Source organism: Amphiprion ocellaris, chromosome 16 (genome assembly GCF_022539595.1).
Source record: "Amphiprion ocellaris isolate individual 3 ecotype Okinawa chromosome 16, ASM2253959v1, whole genome shotgun sequence".
Lineage (NCBI taxonomy): Eukaryota > Metazoa > Chordata > Actinopteri > Pomacentridae > Amphiprion > Amphiprion ocellaris.
In genome coordinates, this window is record NC_072781.1 from 19,166,275 (window position 1) to 19,183,686 (window position 17,412).

Here is a 17,412-nt window from a genome sequence, read left to right on the forward strand (position 1 = left end):
ACTGGCTTATGATGTGTAAATAACACACCACTTAATAGTCCTCTCTCAGTCTGTCAGAGCATTTTGAATCCCACGGAGGGCAGCGTCTTCCTCTCCTCTCTCCACAGGGTCTCGCCATCCTCTCCTCATTCAACTCGCCTCTTTTATCCACGGAATACCAGAACAACAGCTAAGAGACACTGTAAAATCAAACATTATGAGACTATACAGTTATACTAGAAGGTTTTCTGAGAGTACGCTAATATATTTTGATAGTGGAATAGTGGAGAAATATGTGTGTGTGTGTGTGTGCGCGTGTGTCTGTGTGTGTGTGTGTGTGTGTGTGTGTGTGTGTGTGTGTGTGTGTCTGCGCTAGTATAAGTGCAAATTCCAGAATATAATTTCTTCTACTAAAATTGTTTCCACCTCCTTCAACTAAAACTAGCTCTGTATTTTAATTTTCCCTCCTCTCATCATTTCACAGTATAAAATCTAAATTATTGGATATATTAAGAAAACAAAAAATTTTGTTTTCAAATGAATATGAAAGTGTTGCATTAGTATTTTACATGTAAAAAAAAGGAAATGTTACATTAAAGCCAACACATTTCTCTCAAAATGTACATTTTAAGGCAAACGATGCATTTAATAGATTAGTTATTAAAGAATTTAATTTAAATAAGAATAAAGCACACATGTATATATTCCTAAATGATAACTTGTTAGAATTCTTTGTATTGGATAAATTAAAATATCTAATATTATAAACATTCTTTAACTTGTAAAATATGTTTATGAAACATTTGCATCAAAAGGATGAACATGTGGATGTCTAAAAGGCAGTTATCATTTTTACACTTTTTGTGTGTTTTGCATAATTAATTTTCATTCTGAAGGTGCTAAAGCACAGGCAAAAACAAAATTAATTCACCTCTTTAATTCAGTTTTTGGTTGCCTCCTCACTTTAATATTTGTTTCTCAACCAGAATAAATATACTTTAATAAATTCTGACTCTCTGAATGTAAACATTAAATCCAGCATTTACTAAACGTCATAATTAATTCTGCTAGATGAATGAATACATGCAGAGCGGCAGACATACTTAAAAAATATTTACAAAACAATGTGCCCCAGAGACATAATATGAGACATAGGCGAATATTTTTGTGATTTAATAATTACAATATACACTTTTTCTGTAAGTGTTTGATGTTGGGTGTCCTGACAATGGTGGAAAACACCATGACATTTATGACAATAGCCTTGAAATTACAAGACTAAGTCATTGACACACTCTCACTGTGTATTTGCTTTATTTGTTGACAAATTTGAACAATTTTCATATTAATACAATGGAGTGTTTTCTGTGTTCATTTCACACTTTGTGCTACAAAATGAGCCGAAGCTCTCTGTAGTTAAAAGTTAGAGGAGGTTCTATATACTAATATCAAAATAAAAGAAGTATGACTGCCGTTTAAAGCATCCACACACACACACACATACACACACACATACACACACACACATGGTAATGTGATGATGGTGCTGCATAAAGACACACAGGTAAATACAGGGTTTAAGTCAGTTGTATAATGTGGAGTCACTTAGATAATAACTTCCAAGATGACAAGTCATTCACACCTGCTGATGACATACATCAGGTGTCATTACTGTCCCTTCCACTATAGACCCGCTGTATATGTGATACTCTCCTGCTGCAGTAATAAATAGATGTGACCTCAGTGAACATATCAATCATGAGCTGTCTTTGATTTGGTCACTATTTCCGTCAGACCCAGGAGACAGCAGCAGTTCCCACATTCACTGACCTTGGGAGTCTCTTTAGAGCTCATTCCAAACCCGCTGCTCAAGGTTGCATCCAATCTGTCTGTTGTTTTTCTACATTAGCAAACCTCAACCCTCCTTCGCCGCGGAGCTCCTCTTGAAAACTAACACCTGAGTGTAAGGGCTGAAGTGAGAGGTGGTTTGGGAGTGCAGGTTGAGGTGGGTCAGATAGGGTGATCGAAAACAAAGCAGAAGGATAAAAAATATAATTTTACCTCCCCCATAATCCCGGGCTTCCAAGAATGACCTTTGATCTTGCAGCATGTGTGGTATGCTGAGCTGCCTGCTCGTGCTGCATGCCGCTCTGATCCTGGGAAGCAATCACCAAGCGTACTGCTATCAGAAAGGCTGCTGGGGAAACACTCTAAGCCTGAGTCTGGAGGTTAGCGCCGAGCAAAAAGCAAATGTGCAGGGATGGAAAAAATAACCAAGTGCAGCCAACCACATAGAAAGCCTGATGGGCCAGAGCACTGCATGATAAAGGTAAAGTGGATACTGTATCTACAACATAGCCTGAGGCTGACTGTGATTCAACAGCAAACAAAAATGGAACGATCTTAACTGGTGAAATGCTGGTTAAAAGATTTCCCCGCTCATTTCAATAAGAGCTGTATTAGTCAACTAGTTTGTAAGAGTAAAAACAACAGAATCTTGTGTGTTAGAATTTATTGACATGGAAAACTAATACCTCATGAGCTTAGAATATTTGTTATGTCTGAAATAACTCCAAATTATGCTTTTTTAAATTAAAATGTCCAACTCGATTTACACACAGATATATTTCTTAGATGTTTTGAGTGTTTTAAAATGTGTCAAGTCCAACCAGCGAATGTGGAATCACTGCTTCACAGGCTCCATCTTAATGCCGTGGGCATTGCAAATTCCCTGCATGTGCGTTTATTTGATTGTTTAAGAGCGATTTCCGGAAACCAAGTTTTGGACAGGCCAGGAGCTGCCTTGTAACAATTATGGGGTTAAATGGCAGTTGGCCACACAGGAGGGCATTTGCCTGCTGGCAGCCCCTTCCTGCTCTGCAAGGGTCAGAGGTCACAGACTTTTCAGGAAAAGTCTATTTCTCAAGCACCCTGGAACAGGTGGAGGCCTGGACAGCCCTGTTTACTTAAAGAGCACAAGGAAAATGGAAAAAAATTAAACCAACACATACGCTCTGTGAGGCAACATGGACTGTGGCTCTTTTTGGTCATGTATATTCTGCCCTGTACCTGACACTGATTCTTTTCAGGATTCATTAACACCTTCTCAAAATCCAGTGATCTCAGAAACCATTCATGTCTTTTTATGACTTACAACGAAAAGCTATTTCATACCTTAAAACAACTCTGATTGAATGAGAGGGAAAATGAAGATGTAATAGTGAGGACTCGAGCGCTAGAAGTAGTGTCAAAAAGAGTAACATTGCATAAAATATAATAATGACACTTGTGTTTTTACAACTGCATCTGTAGTTCTTCAATCAGGGGGAAAGGGTTAATGCACTGAATTAAAAGAAAAAAAGGGCAAAAGGCAACCCGGCCGAACTCGACCCCTCAGTGCTCTCACTATTTGGATTGGTTAAATCGCCAGGACCTGGAGCTGAACCCATCAGAAAGGGCTTAAGTGTTTAGGATTAGGGATCTAAAAGGCATTTGGAGGCCCTGAACCAAACCCGCAGGACTGGGGCGGAGGAGAGCCTGGTGTTTGGCCTGCGCTGTAATCAAACAGGGGGAGGTAGGACCTTAGAACACCTGCAGGAAGGGCCCACAGCAAAGAAAAAGGCCCCAGCAAGAAAGGCAGGCCGGGTAGCAGGGCTTTTTCTGTGGCTGCAGAGTGACAACAGCTGGGGTGGTGTACGGTGGTGTGGCCCAAGGGCAAGGTCAGCCTGGCGGACCGGGGGGAACAGCAGGCGGATTGTTTTCACTCCACTAGTGAAAACAGCAACCGTGGAGATGCTGAATGTGCCAGCTGTGATTGTGGATTTCTAGTCCACAGCCTGACCCCACATTAACACTATGAAGGGAAGCTGGATCGCTAATGACCAGTGGCCTCTGGCTTCACCTGAACTCCTCCCATTCAGCAGCCACATCTTTGGACACACTGAGTGCATGTAAGGAGATTTAATGCTACTCATTTACACCATTTAATGTATTTAGCTTGTATTTCTAAATTACATGTTGATTAAATGTTGATTACTTTTAATTTGATAATTCCATGTTCTCTAAACTGGAATGTACTTGAATAAAATAAAAATTATTTCGTATTTTATGAATCATTGTAAAAAGTGTCATTTAATTTAGACTGAATTTCTGGAATAGGTTGGTGTGTGGTTGCAGCACACAGACAGTCAACCTGAATCCATCCATGAAAGCGTCAGGATTCACACATGTCCTCGGGCTTAATTGGGCTGGACAGTTAACATCAAAGAAGCTGGGCTTTATATGTAATCTCTTCGCTCCTCTGCTACATTCTCATGCCCGCACTTTTTTATATGTTCAAACGTTGTAATGAAGGTCATTCTCCATCAATTCACTTTGATCTAAAATGACAAAAATTTAGCATTTTAATAAAAAATTTCTCCATTGCTTTCACCACTCGGTTTGCTGTCGTCTTACACACCCTTTTCCTCACTTTTTCATTTTCTCCCCTTCTTTCGTCTAGTCTTTATTGCCCTCTCTCACCGTGTGTGAAAACAACTCCGCTTATATAAGGTAAATGAGACTATTTTGAAAAAAAGATCACAATAAAAATACACTGCAAGTCGCATAATCAAGGCTCTGACATGCCCTAACACCTGCAACAGATATATAATTAAACTGTGTGAAACTACCATGCTTTATAATGATTAGCTACTTTTATAGATGGTACAGAGTCAATTATGTGTAAAGTATAAAACATTTTTCATGGTAATAAAACTCCTCTCTGTGGAAATTCCCTCATAGCTGACTAAAGATTATCATTTAGCTTCTTAAATTGAAGGGAGGTTTGTTGACTTTATTTATTGCCACACCAATCTAAATCAGTGGAAAAAGACTGTAATAGTCTGTTGGAATTCTTTTAGAAATAACACATTTGCTCTGAAAGAAAGATGCACATCACGGCATGCTCAGACACCATCTTTCGCAGCTGTGTGTTTCTATCAGTCTGTTATAATGAGAAATCAACTGTCTGTAGATCAGCTGCTGAAATGCTGTAACGAGCCATGAGCACTAATACTTGAGGATCAGTTGCACTGGATGAGGCGGCTTTATCCAGTTATTAGGGTAATGTAATGGAGTCTCCTAATCCAAACCCACCAAACCCTTCCACCGTAGGGGGCACAATAGTGAGGCAACACGTTATTCCGGCACAAAGCTGACTTCCCCGCTAATGTAGCAGGACACTGAGGCTCACGGCCTGTTCAAACAAGTCCTTCACAGTATCTCCCATAAAATGATTTTCTCCCGTCTTTCTCTCTCCCCCTTTTCCCTGCTAACTCTCTCCCCCCCAACAAACGCTCTGCTGGCAAGGCATATTCTACGCTCCTTAATGCCAAATTAAACCCCAACTCTTTTATTTTAAATGAGAAAAGGCAAAAGAGAGTGCTGACAATCTTGATTAAACCAAATAGAAGGAGGGGAGAGAAGAGGAACAAAAATTAAACGGTATTAAAAAATATAGAACATTACATTAATGCCGTCCGGCACAATTGGTGCTAATTGGCAGATAATCCAGAAGCTCTGGGCTGCCTAATGCTGGGCTGAGTATATAGGAACAAGCTGGGCCTCTTGTCCTTTCCCACCACAGAGTCCTACAAGCCACGGGACGGGGTCAGAGCGCGGGTGGAGGAGGAGGGATTAGCGCTGGCATTGTTGGCTCTTTCCATTGGAACATGACCTTGACGAGAGTTTGGTTCACCCCCCTTCTGCCCAATATTCCAGCTACATGAACTTTAATAGGAGCATATTGGGCAGTTTTAGTGTGCCAAGAGAAACACATGAAACACAGAGACACCCAAAATAAAACCTGACATTCCAACACCTTTGAATTTGAACTCACTTGGGAAAGACCTCTCTATATTTACAGAACCCCACACTACAAATAGCTTCTCAAGTTCAGATTATGTATGGATTTAAACAGAGTAAAGGGGAATATAGAATTTATGCACAAACGCAAGCTCGTAAAAAACAAGACTTCGTTAAAATGGAATGAAAACAGTTTATCCTGGACGTTGCAAGCATTAGAGCAACAGTTTTAATAACAGTTTGGGCTCAGAAACAGCTGCTCCATCTATAACAATAAAGTTAAAGTGTGCCAAAATAAGAGTGGGGATCCAAAGTGCTGTGGGAAAGCCAGTAAATGTTATGTGTTTTGAAAATGGTTCCGATAATCTTTATCCTAATCCCTTAATTGGGAGTCAATGTGGTCTCCAGTGAACATACAAAGCCGCTGGCTGGAAGAAACTCGGGACACAGAGAAGCTCTTAAAGGGGACCATCTACACCTGGGCGATGAGCGCGCTTTTCACTACTCTGAGGAGGCTTTCAAGCAAGTCCTTGGCTGTGAAAGTTCCCATGTTAAAAGCACTACCTATTAAGGTACATCCGAAAGAGATGTATTTCCGCGCAGTGTTTGAAGATTTCCATTTGCATGAAAAAAGGGTCTCTGCAAAACTGTAACTTGTGAACTGATCAAAAGCCAGAGGCCATTCTTGAGTTGAATGGCTTTCCCCCTTTGACACGAAAGAGGCTCTCTTGAGGCGCCTTCGCGGCGGTGGCCTTGGAGGTTAGGAAAATGTAGCCCCTCAGACCATACGGGACTATTCTCTGGAGTCTGGACAACACTTGAGTCTGCAGCAATAGAAAAGAGCCGGTTTGCCGCTGTGGATCAGTACTTCAACGGGCCTCACTAACATCTAACATTGCATAAGAGGGCTTTTACTATTCCTATGGCCTTTCATGTTGAGAGGACTGTATGTGTGCCTGTGTGTGTGTGTGAATGTGTGCATATGTGTGCATATACGAATGTCTATGCATGCCGATGGCCATGTTGTTTTTAACATGATAATATTATTTCAAAAATACAATAAATTGCACAGCAAATACGCTATTTCCAATTTAAAAACTATAATTTTAAGATTGCTTATGTCAGAAAAGTCATGGTTAAACATGGTTAAATCTCTTGTTAGGAGCTCTGAAACATAAGAAAGTATAGCCATGCAAAGCAAAATAAATGTCTTAATAGGGGTCATGCAGGTCATACACACAAATGCACACACATCTTTGGCTGAATGTATATTGGTTCAGTCCTCTCTTGCAAACATCTTCAAAGTGGAAAGAGGAGCGATAAGAAGCTGGAGCATTTGTTATTCTTTCCAGGTTGACTGAATGTGTTTTGACTAGATGCTTAGCTTGGGAGGAGAACTGTGGAGCTGCTGAGCTCTGTCACGGCTGGGAGAAGGCTTCACAACAGTGAGCTGTCCACTGAGCAGCGAACCCGCCGATCTGATGGGTACCTGAGGCTCCATGATTGTCAGGGCACTCCAGCCACAACGTACAGACTCTTCCTACTCCTCCACTATTCTCCTGCTCTGTGACTCAGCTGGTTTCACTTAGAGAACACGGAGAGAGTGGGTCACAGGGTCATACCATGACCTCATCAAATTAGCCCCAACCGAGTGAGGTGTTTAGCACGAGTTAAAACAAGTAATCTGAAGGGCATTAAATGCAAATGCGACGACCATATGCCCACTTCAAACACGATAGCTCCTATCCAGCCGCTCTCCCCCTCTTGCCCTCTCACATACACACAGCAGAACCATTCACGTCTCGCAGAGTGGGGGGCTGTTAAGATGACAATGGGTTTCTGTCATGCCGACCAGGTGCAACACATTTCAACCGCTGTTCTGAGCTGTTTGATATCTGTTAAAGGAACATTTGCAACAAAAAGTCTGCAACTGAAATACTCTTTGAAAATAGATATCTCTTACATGTTATCTGCATCAATATCATGTTTCTTCTTGACCTTACACTTGGAATATGGAAATAAAGGAGAGATGCTTACAAAGGTTATCCAGTAGTTCAGGGAGGAGAGAGGAGAAAAAAAAAGAGAAAAAGGCAGGGTAATACTTCGGCTGTGCTTCATAAACGCTACGCCATGTGCCCCTGTTAGTGGGAGTGAGGGTCTGGTCAGGTTGTGGAGATTATGGGCGAAGACTGATTTTGCCCCCTCGGGCGCTGGCCGGGCTGGGAACATGTGGCAGCTCATATGTGCTAATAAACACCTGTGGAGAGGGAGGAGAGGGAGCAGAAAACCCCCGCCGGGCTCTGCAGCCGTGCCACCTGCACAGACCTCCACTGTGCCTCTGACTCAGTGAGGCTGGGAAACCTGATGAACATAACTACCACTCAGACACAGCTCTGGAAAACTGGAAAGTAAGATATGTTTAGTGCTTGCCTGTTGTTGCTATGTTTTTGTGCCAGAGATCACTCAAGCAGATACTGACATTAGGGCAGTGCTGTGCCTTCTTTTCCTTTCCTTTTCCTCTCTGTTCATGCTTACAAGTTCTTGCCTTGTTTTGTACAAACAAACATGTTGCCGCTGCAGCAAAAAATGTAAAATACTTCCCTCCTTGTGTAGCACAGCAAGTAGACTTAAATGAAACTGTCACTGATTGATTTAAATATTTGTAGGACAAAACACCAACTAATGATGAGTGCTGTGATATGACTGTAGTTTGTACTGTACACTATCTGAATTTACAAAACTCAATGATGCAAAATAACTCTTCAGAAATGTGTAATGAGTAGCACATTCAGGTCTGCAAAGACTTGTATAAAAGTCTTACTTGTTCCAAGTCGATAGTATGTGTGTGCAGCGCAGATTTGCAGCCTTCATCTCATTCAAAACGGCGCACAGCTGCTTACGAGGAATGTGAGAGCAAAAAGAAGACATTGTGGGAGAGCGCTCTCCTGTCAGTCAAAAGAAGTCTTATTAAATTTGTTTAAGCTGTGAAAGCATTTTGAAGAAAAGAAACAATGTTCTTCATGTATTCCTTATGACCACCAGTTTTCCTCAACTCCAATTAGACAAATTTTTCTTCAAATTAAGGTGGAAAGAGTATTAGATTTATTTTTTCCACAAAAAAATGAGAACATAGTACATCACTAACTGAACTCCCAAATCAACATGAATAGATTCTTTCTTTTTCCAACTCGAGTACTGATAAATAGGTATCATTGCACAAGGAAGTTTTGCACAATTTTGTACCTAACAGCGACTTCAAATGAGTTCTTCACATGCTCTGTCAGTAATGGATCTTAGCAGCACATGTTTGTATGTGTGAGGAACAGGCAAATACCTAAATGTCGACTTAAAGAATCAGCCGTCTGTGTCTCCAGTTTATGAACCTTGCTTGCTTGTTCTACCATCTGAGCGCTCCGTAAACCACATTAAAACCTGCCACTATTTAGAAAATATGCATCTCAGTAATCTGTAGAAATCTGCTTTGAGCCATGAGTGATGTACTTATGCATTTCTCAATAGCCAAATGTAGAGAGTTAATCAGCCTCCAGTGATTTATGGGATTTCATATTTTGCACATCTGGATTCCATAGAGACAGGAATATCTAAGACACCACTTTACTACAGTGTGCATACTTCATTGACAATCGGACTGTATCACCACAAATATCCTCTTCTTTACGACTCAGGAGGCAACTTCCAGAAATAAGAAGGGTTGTTCACTGGGTGTGTGGAGATAGCGTGTCCTACTGAGGAGGCAACGATCACTGACATAAAGCAATAACTTTACTGTAATTCTGCCAATTGAAAATGACTCTTAGCTCTTCAGGCAATTTCTAACATGCTATATGGACAAGTGAAAAAATATTTAGATAAATTTATATTTAATATTTGAATCACATTTAGACTTCTATCTAGAAACTATAACCTCCTTACTCAAAATGATACTTCAAATAAACTTTGCCAATTCTTGTTATTCTTAAAGTTTATTGAGACGTTGTTAATAAAATTTCCAATTTCAATTTTAATTGAACAACAGAGCATTTGAGAGTGAGGCTGATATTAATTTTCTACCCAGTTAAGGATGTTTGAGGAAATTAGCCTGTGTCAGCAAAAGAGTTATCAACCACATTATAAGACAGTGCACATTTGAGTTGATGTTTCTCCGCTCTTAACTTCCATATAGTTCAAGTCGGAAACATTACAAATATACGCACATCATTAATGGAATGAATTCACATCATCAGCAAATTACATAGTTTAGTTCTTGCGCGTAATTCTTTTAAAGAACCGTAAACTTAACCGTTTGTTTATCAAATAATTTATAGTCCCTCCACCCCATTTCTTTCCTCTGACTGCTGACTTTGTTAAACATGAATTATTCTTCCTGCTTCATGTAAAACTGCAGTAAAGCTTCTGCATTCTGCACCTGAGAGATACTGATGCAATTAATTGCATGAACAAATTTTACCTTTTAATAGACATGATGAGAAAACATTATGATATTAATTATTAAAGCTTTCATCCAACTAGTTTGCACTCATTAAACTTTAAAAAGTATTAGAAACTTTTTCCCAACATGGTGTTTTTGGATGGAAATTAAGAAAATAATAATTGCACAGAGAATGTCAAATGTAAAATTAAATGTCTTGTTAAAGATGGTATCTAAGAACAAACCAGTGTCTTTGTTATTTGCATCATTATGTGTTGTTATTAAATCAGCTTAACATATTTTCCAAGTTTCAAAACCTCAGATGAGAATTGGTGATATTTTTTTCTCATAAATTATGAAGTATTAAATGCTAATCTTACACTAATTGTGAAGTTTACATTCTAAGCAACCACTAATAAGAGCCCTTTACTTCCAAATTATTCCTTCCCCAGCCAGCATTTAATAACATTTCTCCACATCTTTCATTAACTCAACAAAGGGCCGTCATCCCTAGTTTACATGATGCTGTTATATTTCTTTGAGAACCACAGAGTTTATACTGTGGACTGCATTTGCAGTTGGCTTGAAATGAAAATAAGCCACACACATCTCAAATCCCTTCCCTGAGACCCTGTGAGCTTTTGCCCCTTCAAGGAGCAGAAGTCTTTGATAATGACTACATGTTTTAGACTAGTGACCCCCCCTCCCCCGTAAACTTCTAATAAATAGCTTCAAACGTAAGGGATCCTGATCAGCGCTTTGAGCAAAGGAAGCATTGCAAGAGCATGAGATCAACCCCTGGATTATTCTTCCCCACACTGAAAAGCAGCCCTCTCCAGCTCTTGGCCAGGGTATAATACCCACTGGTTGCCACAAGGAACACTATTCGGATTAAGTGGTGCCCCTTTCACATAAGCAACAAGTGACAAAGGAGGAGATTGGGCAACTAACCTGCTGTTTAGATAAATAAAGGTACTCTATCAGCTCTAATAATTGCTAACCCCCTCTCCTCTTGCCCCATTGTCCCCTGACAAGTGCTGCTTGGCCTCCTTCTAATTGCTGACAGATTTGATTTTTCAGCGACAGCGGGAGCTCTGTTTGTGGCCTTTACATCAAGTAATTACTCTCTCCCTGTCTCCCCGCCACCACCTTTTTTGTCCTGTCTCTTTCCTAAATCCTCGTCTTCCTTTTGCTTTATTCTGAAACTAAATGTCCTGCATCTATGTGAAGAAATTTCAGTTACACGTTAAGGCATTTTTAATAAGTTAATGCAAACATCCTGCACTATTATGTAGCATTCCCATCCTGAAACACATTTCTATTAACAGAACACAGGATGAGAAGAACATAACCTTCATAGAAGAGAAAGGGAGAAGTAGTTCTATACAAAAAGTTAGGATTGATACTAATGATTACTTACAAAGTTGAATAATCTGTACATTACTTTTAGCAGTAAATGGATTAGTTGTTTAAAATAACAGAAAACTGTTGAATAAATAAATAAGTATTTCCCAAAGCCTAGATGACGTCCTCAAATGTTTTCTTTTGTCCAGAAACCAAGTGCATTTTACTGTCACAGACGAGGAAAGAAACCTGATATTTTTTAAGAAGTTGGAATCAGAAGATTTTAACTGTCTGCTAAAAAAAAAAATACTCCAACTGATAAGTTGACATTCAACGTAATAGTTGGCATCTGATTGATTTATTGATGAACTGTTGCAGGTATATTCTGGGTAATTACTCAAACTATCACCAAAACTCCTAGGAAATTAGCTAAAAGCTGAAAAATTATTTGTCTTGTCATTAGGACAAAGTCAGGACAGTATTTCCCCAAAACAAACAAACTACACTGACAAAAAAAAAGGTTGAAACCTACCAGCAGTAACATGGTGCATAGCGTCATAGCAGGCCGACAAATGCTGCATTTTATTTTGATTGCTTCAAATTAAGTTTAAGCTTGCAGTACAGCAGTGTTTTTCAAGGTAAGTGCTTTCTTGTAAAGTGTTAACAATATTTTGCATACTCCTGTAATTCTAAAAATGTACATCCTTTCTTCCAACACTACAGCTCTGACAGTAAATAAAATTGCCATTGTTATCGAGAGTGGAAGCCCCCAAAACTGTGCATTCATTAACAAAACCAAAAGTGTAAAATGCATGTAAAACAAGCTGCTGAAAAACACTTGAATGAATTTTTCCACAATTAGAAACAACACTAATTAAGTTAAAACTGGTGCTGTAACCTTTAGCCAAAACAACACTTTTGTCTAAAAGTAAGAAGTATTTCTGCACATGCTGGTCTCTTAACAAGTGTTGCCTCCCCTCCACTCTTCTGGCCTGCAGCTGCATTGTAACAAGTGCTGCTACCCCATGGGAGAGCTAGAGGGCTCACTCCAAAAGCAGCGGAGCCCAGGAGAGCTTCCACAATCGCCCTCGCAACATTTAAAAGCTAATTATCCCAGGAACAAAAGTGCACTTCATTTTCACTTAACACAATTAGTCATATACTGCGTTTCTGAGTTCTAAATCTACACAGGCTTCCATTCTCTGCCAATTATTCATAGTTTCATGTTCGTATCACATTCAGAGTTTCAAAGCAAACATATTTTCAGTGCTGGTGTCTGTGTTAATCATCCCACCCACACATTTCATGGATTAGTCATTCACATTGCATGAAATACGAACCAGAGTGCAGCTCTGCCAAATATATGCGTACATATTATCCAGAATATTTCTATTGGGGAGTTTGAAAGGGTTAGGTAGACACTATATATACATGGAGAGAGAGAGGGAGAGAGAGAATCAATGATTCCTAATCCACTCAACAAGCGGCTGAGATAATTATGCATTTCATAAATGATTAGCAAAATACAGGAATATTTAATCCCTCTTTGCATTGATGTTCTTTAAACAGTGCTTAGGTACACCAGGGCACACGATGAGCATCAAATTGGTCTTTCTTTTGGAAAATAGCATATTTGTGGCAAAAGCCATGTTTGAATGTGACCTTTTTTGCAAGCACTAGAATGAGGTTTTAAATATATTCATAATTGAAAACTATTTGCAAACAGATGGAAAGGCTTAGAGTGTACAGGGTTGTTATCAGAATCAATTCATATTTAAGGGATTAACCATCAGGTGTACCATTACCATATGTGGATTGAGTTTGTTTGACACAGAATCGATGGTCCTAGTGGAGCTGACCTGGATATCTGAGACACTTAATGTTACAAATGTTCATCGGTTAAGACTTTGGTTTTTCCTTGAACTGTTAAATATATTGACTAGCTGTTTTAACAGGTAGTTTGTGTGTGTAAGTAGAGCAGCCATGACATGAATTAATACTTCTCTTCAGGTGAATGTAGCTGTGTGGGAGCAGCAAGGCAGCTTTAGTGAATCACATACCTCGGCTTGCTTGAATAGAAATGTCTTGCACACCTCAGTGCCTAAAAAACTCCAATCAATAAGAAGCCTACTAAAACCAGTCGTTGTAATATCGAGAATTTGCAGTACAGTACCAGCTGTGTACATCACAAAAGGTCATGAGCCTCAAATTGCCAATCAGAGATGTCAGCTCTGTTTAATGTCATCGGAGTAACCTTTTGTGGTTGATGTGACACAAAAATTAGACAATATTTCAGCATTTCTCCATCATAGACCTTGACCTTTGTTGTCACATTGACAATTGTAGCAATTATCAATATGCCATCACTTCACAGAAGCATGAGGACTAATATTAATTGAAAGACATATTCTTTCTTACAGCTTAGAAAACAATGAACTGCTGCTACAAACAAACCACAATTGGCGAAGAATACACTTAAAGCATCTATGGTCAAAACATCTGGAAGAGTCTATTTGAAGATGGAGTATGTGGAGATTACACAGTGTAAGTGGTGTGTCCTGGAGAAGAAGAAGAACAAGAGAGATGCTGAAAGCGCAGCAGTGTGTCTGACCTGAGGGAAGAATGATTCCTGGGAACAATGACCGGACGCTCAGCAGATACTAGTGAGTCCAAGTAGCAGGAGCTGTTTAATGGTGTCATGTTTCTGGCATAAGACAAACACAAAAACAGGCATTAAACATGAATGTTATTTTTATTTGGAGCTTGAAATATTGACAAATCTGTTTCTTTGTGTCACCTCCTGCTGTAGGTGGAGAATTGTGTACTTACAAGCATTGCAGCACTACTAATTATATTTCTAATCACCGATTCTACAATGCTACACTTGTGCTTATGTCTGTGATGGTAGACAATGCAGCTGTCATCAAACCTGACAAGTCATCTGTGGTATAATCTGTGAAATGTTTCATTGCAGGTTGTAGGACTCTTTCCTGGCTTTCAGCACAGTGAAAACAAAGGTCATCTATTTGGGCATTTATTTCCCAAAGATGGAGGGCTGTTATCTTTTCTTTCATGACCTTCCTGACATTATGCTGCAAAGGAAACATTTAGAATAATATTTCACCTACTTTGCATCAATTTTACAGCAACTGCAACGTAATTATGCACCTGTAACTTTTGTGAAATGTCAATCTGTCTGTCATACTGCACAAATTAATATCCTTTAACAATCTATAAACATGCACTCTATTTAGCAACAGAAGAGCAAAAACACTGATAGTTTATACTAAATTGCTGTTTTCTAATTTTAATAAACTGATTAAAGATACATTTTTAATGTAAATATTAGGGATGCATGATGATATCAGTATCATCATTGGTAGATGATAAATGCTATGAAATAAGATATGATCATAACCATTGACAAGCAGATAATGCCTGCAAGGCTAAGGGCTTGAAGTTTTGTTTGAAAATTGTACATAAAAATAAATAATATGGACTGTTTTACATGTAAGTTGATTTCTTATTTTGCTCAGTGAATTTGTACATCTGAAAAGCATTGTTTTTTGTCTGTACCTGCAAGAGGGCCATGACAATAGGAACAGGCCTTATAATATGATAATTATTAATATATATATCAATACATAATTCCACTATAGGAGAGACCTGATGTTCTCTGCAGTTAGTTGGAAAAGTATGTGCACATATTGATATCGGCCAAACTGAAACGGAAAGTCACATAGCAGCAAAAATTTTATATATTGCTTCCCTAATAAATATCATTTACTCAAATCTGATGGTACAGCTACATTTTTGTTACATCAGTTTTAGCAAAGCAAACATATATTTACAGTGTAGAAAATATGATCACTGCTCTTTAAAAACAACTAGACTGCATGTAAAATTTTTACTAAATTTATAAACAGTCAAGTTGAACTGCTAGTCATGAACATATGAATCTTCAGGATCTGTGCTGTATCACATATGTAGAATGTATTTACAGTAAATCAGATTGAAATTTCACTACCAGATTTCAGTGATTTTTGGCATAAATTTTGCGTAATGGTGCAAATCCACATTCGCTACAGTGACAAAAACTTGGAATTATAAAGCACCTAACCTGTTGGCACATATGCCTCATACACATTTCATCCAATATTCAACATATTTCACATGTAGCTAGAGGTTTTTTTTTAATTAATATTATTATTTTAAATAAATGACAATCAATAAATATTAGATGAGACATACACAAATTAAATCTGAAAAATCTTGAAAAGAAATCTGAGCCAGTGTTGACCGACTACTTACATGATAGGATTTAGTTCCACTTTAAGATCCACATTCACATATTACAAATAAACATTTTCCACAATCAAAATTGCATGGGCTTTCTAAATACGTTCTATTTTTAGATATTGATTTTTATAATTTTATATTATGTTTTCTTCTCATTTTGTAAATACTAAAAACAACTAACATTTAAATCCGATTGTTTTCACCTCATGCATTCATTTAAACTTAGTTGCCATTACTGCAGTCTTGTGCTTTAACTAATGTACTTACAGAAATTTTAAAAGTTTAATCTTGATATGCATCTTTATACACAAGCCTGACTTTACTACACTGTGTTAAATGTATATATGTGTGTAGAAGAAAATGTTAATTTAAGACTTAATACAGGCAAATTGCTATAGAAGTGTGCAGACTGAGTAGCTGTGTGGGATGTTTATCCTTGTAGAAACTGGTAATAAGATGATTGCATTCTGCTCCAAGCTTTGAAGACTGGTAAACGTAATGATACAACCCACTCATTTTTTTTCTGTAGAGCCAAAGTAATACTCCTTTTTATTTGTGTGTTTTTGAATGTGCTTTCTGTGCAAATGCAGTATTTGTTGTACATGTAAATATATCACTGTTAAGTGACTGGTAAGATATTGGCAATGCAAATGTGGGTTCACTATACATTTTACCTTCCTAGAAAAATGATAATTTGCGAAGACTCTTTATTCATTACTTTAAAATACTTTAAAGCTTTCCCCTGTAAAGTGCAGTTGCATTTTTAATTTAACTGGAAAATCTTCAGCATATGGATTAAAAAAATCTATATTTTCACATTTTCAACAAATAAAACTGCATTGACATGAAGTGCAAATGAACAACATACCTATCCCAGCATTTTCCTCTTTAAATATCCAACAGGTTGCGCTGTAGTAAAACTGGACCAAAAAAATCCATGCACACCAGGAGACACACAACATAATGCATGCACCATGTGCTACAAAACCACCAATTTCTTTTGGACATTTGCAAACCCTCTACATGGATTATACAAAGATATAAGGAGTTTGAAATGGCCTAACCTCTGTTCTGCCATTCCCAATTCATTCAGAGCTGACAGTTTTCCTTTTCTCTGTGAACATGCTCTTATCATTAGCATGCCTCTGAACTTTGCCTCACAATGTCTCTTCTGAACAGTTCTGATGAATTATTTCATCCTGTACCGGGCTGACTGCAGGGCATACACATGTAGGTGCTTCCTCTGGCCTGGGTAGAGTCTTTCCATACTGCTGCAGGATGGACACCTGTTCTCCTGACCTGTTAAATGTGACCTCAGAGTGTGCTGCTGACATTAAGCTGTGCATGTTAGAATTAAGAGGCCTGTAAGGGTACAGTGAGGCCACTATCTGGATTTCTTACTTTGCTTGTATTTATGTATCATTAAAAGTGCACAACATATAAGACTTTGAACATAATCATAACATTAAAATAGCAGAAAACAACTATCTCCAATATTACGAAAGCAATAAGAAGTA

The 17,412-nt window shown here is 38.5% G+C and overlaps 1 long non-coding RNA gene across 1 annotated transcript; it reads left to right on the top strand.

The window, feature by feature from the left end:
- The first annotated feature begins 5,679 nt into the window (after positions 1 to 5,679).
- LOC118470771 (uncharacterized) lies at positions 5,680 to 17,063 on the top strand. The gene is made up of 3 exons (XR_004847911.2): positions 5,680 to 8,231; positions 14,017 to 14,259; positions 14,571 to 17,063. It is a non-coding gene; the product is annotated as an uncharacterized LOC118470771 (long non-coding RNA).
- The last annotated feature ends 349 nt before the right edge of the window (positions 17,064 to 17,412 follow it).